The 7,784-nt window shown below is 39.2% G+C and overlaps 1 protein-coding gene across 1 annotated transcript in view; it reads left to right on the top strand.

Moving 5' to 3' along the window:
* Positions 1 to 1,468: 1,468 nt before the first annotated feature.
* Positions 1,469 to 7,784, top strand: part of BLOC1S6 (biogenesis of lysosomal organelles complex 1 subunit 6) — a 43,680-nt gene continuing 37,364 nt past the window's right edge. The window contains exon 1 of the mRNA XM_039888236.1: positions 1,469 to 1,665. The gene's annotated coding sequence lies outside the window, so the exon portion shown is untranslated. The remainder of the gene's footprint in view (positions 1,666 to 7,784) is intronic.

The raw sequence follows: 7,784 nt of genomic DNA, 5'->3' as shown, positions 1-7,784 counted from the left end.
TTGGCAAAATTTGCTGCCCAGTCAGGTCAACTTGGAGAGGGCAAGGCTCATGATTGTCAGCAGTTCTGTGTCCTGATTTATATTACCATTGTTTTTTCAGCTAATGTGTTGTTTGTTCTCTGTGTGCTCACTGCACATTCCTTTTGCCCCCAAGTATTCACAATATAGACTAAACCCAAGCACAGAAAATCTAGTAGAAATATTTTTTTCTGGCCTTTGGTTCTGTTTAAGTAAACAACTAATTTAAAATCTTTAAATTCTCAGTAGTAGCTTCTAATTTATATCTAAAGTTTAATGGCAAGATGGAATGACAATTATTAACTCCCCCTCTACCCCCACCTCCGTGATTTCCTGGATGGGTTTTAGGGAATTCGAGAGGCCTTAAACACGTGCAAAATTTTGTGGGTATACGTATTTCCCTGAGTAAGTCCGTTAGCTTTCATCATATTCTCAAATGGCTTTAAGACTCCAGATTTAAAACCACAGCAACAACAAAACGTTATCAGAGAAATGATCTTATTCTCTAGCTTCCACCTGGAGTTGAATTAGAGTACAAACTCCAGTGTTTTTAAATGTTGTATTTTCATAACAGTTTACATGGATTACCAAATTTCAAGTTACAAAAGATAAAATAAAAAGTCATAAGAAACATTATTTTCCTCCAAAGATTCAGATGACACTTTAGAATCTTGCATGCCCCAGTTATGAGAGTACCGACTGCTTTGGGACTACAGGGCAGTTCCTCACTTTTGACTGCCCACAATATTCCTATGGAGCTGCAGCCATAGGAGTCAGGTTAGGAAACCTGGATAAGAGATCCCATGGTTCCCAAGCCCAGAATATTCAATAATCAGGGCGCTCAGGTCAGCAGAATGGAGAGAGTTTATTGAAGGTTTCTTTCCTAACCCCAAATATCTTAATCCACCCAGTTCGGAAGTAGGTTATTTGTTGTTTTTAATTAATTTGTTAAATAAATAAATAAAATTCTAATGAGAGATACAAGTGACTCAAATATTTCAGGAGCGTGAGTGCTCTCTTTAGTATAAATTCTTCAGATGAGATTTCATTTAAGGAAAGGGGATAGTTGTTTTCAAGAAAAGTTGAGGCAAGAACATGGTTGGTTTTTTTAAAAATATTTATAGTAAACTTTGTTGAGAAGGACTGCAGTTCTGCATTCCAATTTATTTTAACTGTTTTATATCACTGATTACCTGGAGAGAGTGATGGGAGATTAGCAAAACTGTATGGTGATTTTAAGATATGTCCATAAATTCTGTGATGCTTCCCATCAAGAGGTGGAGCTTAATTCCCCCTCCCATTGAGTGTGGGCTGCTCTTTATGAATAGCTTATGGCCCATAATGAATAGAATCTGGCAGAGTGACAGTGTATGAGTTATAAGACTAGGTCATAAAAGGCATTGCAGCTGCCTTCTTGTTCTCACTCTAGGATCACTTGTACTGTAGGAAGCCAGAGCTACCATGTCATGAGGACCTCAAGTCCCATAGAAAGGCCCACGTGATGAGGAACTGAGGTCTCCTGTCAACAACCATGTGAGTGAGCCATGTTGGAAGTAGATCCTCCAGCCATGTTTAAGCCTTCACATGGCAGCAGCCTGGGCAATTTTGACTGAAACCTCATGAGAGATCTTGAGCGGAAACACCCGGGTAAGCCATTCCCAGATGACTCAAAGAGATTATGAGATAATAAACGATGTATTGTTTTAATATAGTAAGTTTTGGGGTAATTTGTTAGCCAGCAGTACAGAACTAATACACTCTACATCAGCTTTCCTTTGCATCGGAAAAGACACTTTTTCTTTAATAATATGGGCTCTTCTTGTTCCTAGGCCTGCCTTTGGGTTAGTGGCATGATTTCTATCATTGAGTTTGAAATTGGGCTAAACAGACTTTTGTAAATAGTCTTGGAATGGAACCACCATTTGCAACCTTATTTTTATGTATTCATAGTTCATAACAATAGACAAGTGAACTTTTGAAACAATCCATTTATAATCTGGATATTGCCTGTAGTTCTGCTAGCTATTGCTCAGTATACCATTCTTTTATAGGATATTTCATATTTCTTTCTAGTATGAAGAGCTTTTTTGTGTGGGCAAATGAAAAAAGTTGCCAACCATTTAGCCCATTGCCTAACTAGGTAACCCACAATACACAGTTTGTTTAGGTAATAGCAGAGGGCTGTCAGTTCACTTGCAAGACATATAACTTGGGGAAATTAACTCTAATAGATGCAAAATATCCTATGTTTGAACCTGTTTTCTGGCTCAGATAGCTCTTGGAACAAATGTCAGTACTAAAAATAACACTACAGCTAACATTTACAGGCACTAACATTGCCAGGCACTATGTAAAGGACCTGACAATATTAGCTCATTTAATCCTTACAACATCACTATGAAGAAGGTAGCGATTTAAAGCATGGATCTTGGAATCAGACTTGTGTTTGAATCCTGGCTTTTGACCATTTACAGTCATATGATCTCTGGCAAACTATTTAATTGTTTTGTGCTTCAATTTTCTTACCTATAAATTGATGACAGTAGTACTGCTACAGAGGGCTGTGGTGAGGATTATATGAGAAAATGCATGTAAAGCATGTGAAACTTAGCATATATAGTTCTTAGCACATACATAGTACAGGCTCAGGCAATGCCAGCCATTATTATTTTTTAAGTAGATGAAGATGTGGAGTCTCAGGTAAAGTAACTTGGTCAGGGTTGTGTAGCTAGCAAACAGAGCAGGAACACAATTTCAGATTACTTTGGTTTCAGAGCTTAAGCTCTTAACCATTACTCTACACTGTCCCCCTTGGTTACTTTCTGTACGCAAGTGGAACGATCTGCAGAAAAGCATTTAGACTTCTTAGAGGTGTGCTAGGTGAGATCCCTGTTTCATATATCAAAGATCTGCCATCACTGTGAGACCTCAGCATCATCCTGTGAAATCCCTCTTGGAAATGAAAAAAAAAAAAAAAAGAAACTTTTTAAAATTGAAATATGGGGAGAGGTGCCACTTAGTTGACAGGTTCTAAAGCTGCATATTCCCCATCCTGAGAACTTTTTTCTCCATTGGAGTAGTAGGTTCCCATAGGATGTTTTTGGAATATGCCCCCTTATTTTTTTCAGGAGGAGATGAAAGCTGTTGAATGCATATGAACAAGGCTACTGATGGGATATACAGCTGTAGCGAGTGTAATCATTTCTTCCTTCTATGGATTACTCTAGTAACAGAGTGGCTGGAGATTCAGTTTAACCCCTTGTCCGGGGGAGGGGAAGAGGGACCCAAAATAGATAAAAGAATTACCCAAGGACAGGTGGATTACCTCTTGAACAGGGAGGAGTTAAAGGAAAGGATCTCTGGCCTGGGAGTTCATCTACCTTGTCTGGGGCAAATCTGTGAGCCAAAACCTACTCAATCAAGTTCATTTTTTTCATACTTTTGTTTTTGTCTTCTCTTAGTTTTAAAAGTAAACATTCCTATGGATTTTTCTAACTGTTTGGCTGAAGGAGAGGGAATAAGAGGTCCCAGGTGGGACAGGGGTTTAAGGGCCGAGCACACCACTGGAGTCTGGAGATGGTGGCCAGGCTAGGGGAACTTGAAGGGTAGAAGTATGACTTTGGAAGTGCTTTGGGAATGCTCATCGTAGACAAGAGCACCACATGAGAACTTCGAGAACCTGGTTCAGCTGCTAATTTTGTCATCCATTTACTGTGATTCCTAGCTGAGCTCATTTTCTTGTCTGTAAAAGTAGAAAATAATATTTGCCCTATTTCATAGGGACACTATAAGAATCCAATGAGATTTTGTATGTGAAAGCATTCCTTTTTCTACTAGAGAGAATTATTAAAGACCATGCCATCTGAACCAAACTGCAAAACAAGGGTACCAGAAAATACTGGTTATCAAGAATCTTCCACTTGTATCTGTCCTTTCTTAGGATTGCTGAGTTCCAGTCCTTGGTTTATTAACAACATGTTCTGACTTATTTAGATCTCTAGATCACCACCACACATTACTCATTTCTATCCTAAGCTGTTTTTGTGTCCATAGCACCTAACATCACAATCATAGCAGGATCCCTGTAAATACGTATGGATTAATATAAGAAAATATCTTAACCATAGAGAATTAATCCATAATCTTAAATTACCCTCTAACAAACATTTCTATTTCTTTCAGCCAGTGTGTAAAGCCATTTCTAAGAAATTCTTACTGGTGAGATCATTCTGTCTCACAATAATTAGAGGTTATTAACACACTAATAGTTTATATTTATGCTAGACTTATTTCAAAGAACATTATAACCTTTCTGAATTAAGCCAGGACAAAGACGCAACTGCAGACAAAGTGACTCTTTTGTGGGCTCTAACAACTGGTAGCTTTAAACAATGAAGGCCATTGTGTAAGAACTCCCTCCTGGAGTTAATGTGAGGATTAATTAGATTAAAATCTGCAAAGTGTTTTGAGTTTTTCTCAGAATTCTTTTATAAATAAAGATAGCACTAATTGTTGTTTTTTTTTTTTAAAGTATCTTTATATTGGTCTTCCCAGAACCAAATGTAACAAGTTCACCTGCTATTTAACTCCCCATTTTCCCTGAAGCAAAAAACCCAAGACTGGGCCAAACTAAATTACCTTTAATGGTTTTAAACTGATTATGGGAGTACACATGACTGACTAAAATTTAGTACCCTAATCACAAAGATCTTGGTGTATGATTTACATGACATAACAATGCCTCATAATCACTATGCTACATGGTAATTAGATTTAAATTACTGTAATTATTGTAGCTGGTTTTTACTGACCAACAAAGTTTTACTTTCCTCTTTGTTATTTATATTTTAATAACTTACATTCTGCTCACTTGCAAATAGGTTTTAAAGCAACCTTCCCTTTAGTAGTTCTTATCCCCAAACGTGAATGTTGTAAGTTTTACCTGGTGCTAGCTACTGTTTAATCCTCACTGTGTGTGTAGAAACACTGACTCAGACATCATATAAAAGACAGGAGCCTTTGATCCAACTCTCTAACAGCTGAAGTTCCTTGGGAACCCCTTCTCTTCAGTCTCTTGGTCTTCTCTGATTCTAACTCTGTCCCCAGTGACCCACCCAGCCCATGTTGTCCCGTCCCCTGACTCTGGAGCTGCTCTAGATATTCTGAGTGTTGCATGTGAGGCAGCAGAAACTCTGGAGCAGACCCATATGAGGTCCTCATTTATAATGAAGAGGCCCATTATAAGTGAGGAATCTGTCTGACAAGTGACTAACTGTCCTGGTTCACTTGGGACAGGGGTTTCTAGGACATGGGACTTTCAGTTTTCTGGGATAAGTTTGCCTCTCAGGAAGAATAGATTCTTGATATTAGCTGAGTCTTTGCTGGGCAGGGAGAGACTCTTCCTTAGGAAAGACACTTTGTTCCTTTTGGGCCCTGCAGCACACTGGGTTAGGTGTTCTTAGGGATTTCTCTGGATGTGACTCCTGTTGCATTGTAATGATAGAGATCAGAAGTGTCCAAGAGGGAGATCAACCACACGCATGGCACCACAACCATGTTAGAGTCGCTGAAGTCCCAGGCTAGTTCTGTAGCTTTACAGGTATGAAAACTACACCTGAGGATCAGGCTGGGGAAATCAGTGTGTGCTAAATGGCCCCAAGAGACTAAGTATATTACTGTGTAGTTGATACCTTAATTATCCTGAGGATGCACCTTTCCTGTTGCCCTGGATGCTCCCTTCACAGGACCAATGATATGAGAAACTATCGCCTTAGAACTAGAGCAAAGGTGACTGGGAGTTCTAAATGACATTGTTTTAGGCCTCATGGTCTCTCCTGGCCTTTTGTGCGCCTGTTTCTCTACTGGGGTGCCCTTCTTTATATTCAGCATCTAGCTAACTCTTATTCAGCCTAAAAACCCAGTAGATTCTGTCTCTACCTCCTTCCTTCTCTCTTCCCTCCACTCCCTACTTTTTTCTTCAACAAATATTATTTTGAATGCTTAGCATATGCAGTCATGAAACTATGTACTGGAGCTATAGTTGTTTATTAGACAAAGTCTGTTGATATCCCATCCCCCAGCAGTACTGTATACACATCCCAAATTCTAAATCTTTATCACTAATTTTCCCCTAAATTAAATGCAGACTGTTGATATCTATATAAATTTTAAGTGAAAAATAATACAACTTTCTTCTCAGTTGAATTTTAGTCTAGTCTTCCTGAAATAATTTTCCAGGCCCCATCAGATGAAGTCTGCAGATAACCAACTCCATCCATTGTGTACTGATTTTTACAGTCAAGGGCATGAAATTCACTTAGTATTACTCTAGTTGCCTTTAGTCCTCCCAGTCGTTCTTAGTTCTGAGTTGCAACCTCACTGCTCAGGGCCCCGTCTTCATTTTTGAAATAGTTTAGATATTTTTATCCCAAAATACATTACTTTGCACTCGTTTCTACTAACGCTCATTTGTCAGTTGTCTGACTACATGGTCAGATTTATAAGGTCCTCTGACTAGCTCAAGGATTGGCAAACTTTTTCTATAAAGGACCAGACAATAAATAATTTCAGCTTTGCAGCAATACCCTGATGCCAGTTGCAGTTACTCAGCTCTGCTATTGTGAAAGCATCCATGGATGCTAGTAAACAAATGAATATGGTTTTGTTCTCATAAAAAACTTTATTGACAGACACTGAAGTGTGAATTTCATATAATTTTCATGTGTCACAAAATATTAGTCTCCTTGAGATTTTTTTTCCCACCATTAAAAAATGTAAAAACTACTCCTGGCTTGGGAATGGCACAAAAACAGGCAAAGGCCGGATTTAGCTTGAGGGCTATAGTTTGTTGACCCTGATCTAGGCCCATTGCTGGTTAGACATGTTGTAACAGATTTTACTGCATATTCTCTCCTCCAGATCATCTGTACATGTCTTAGTGAGCCCCATCCTAGCACAGATGCTTGAGGCTCTTTACTTGGTTCCATGATCCCTGCTTCTCAATAGCAATATTTAGACAGCTTAACTGTCCTCATAGAGGTTGGATATAGCTGGACCCCGCAACCCACCAGAGGGCTTTGCTTGTGGCTGCCCAAACTTCCCAGTGGCTCCTGTTAAAATACGTTAGACTTTCCAGAATTGAAATCTGACTGTGTCTCCACTTTCTCCCACACCTGAGCTATAGCTACACCAAACTTGCATTGTTTGGGGCTCTTGACGACAACCACTGTATGTGCAGTTGCCTCTTTTAAAATGCTTTTCTTCACAACTCCTTTACCTACTTAATCCTAGGTAAATTCTAGAATGACTCTCCCATGGCACCCATCACACCCCAATTCTAAAGGAGTCCATTGATTACATGCACTCACGTCTCACTTTGTAACTTTATTTTCATTAGTGGCATTATTAGACTAATGACTGCCTCTAAATCCCTTGTTAGACTCTGTGCTCCATGAGTGGGGGAGACTGTCTTTGGTTGCACTGTATCTTCTGCACCTGGCCCTGTGCCTGGCACGAAGTAGATGCTCAATAGGTATTTGTTGAATGGAGGAACCAGAACCTAACCTATTGGCTAGGGCATTACTGTCTATGACATCCCCCAGCCCTTACTGGCAGAGTGAACTTGGATAAATTACAAGGATCTCTTTGAGCCTCAGTTTCCTTCTCTGTAGAATGGAAGTAATAACTACTATAATTGGGTCGTGGTGACTTAAGTGAGATAATGTGCCTGGCACACAGCTTGCCTTAGTCACTGTTAGGTTAATGTT

Source organism: Pteropus medius, unplaced genomic scaffold (genome assembly GCF_902729225.1).
Source record: "Pteropus medius unplaced genomic scaffold, Ma_sr-lr_union100, whole genome shotgun sequence".
Classification (NCBI taxonomy): domain Eukaryota; kingdom Metazoa; phylum Chordata; class Mammalia; order Chiroptera; family Pteropodidae; genus Pteropus; species Pteropus medius.
Note: the sequence above shows the minus strand (reverse complement) of the source record. Positions and strands in the feature narration are given on the sequence as shown.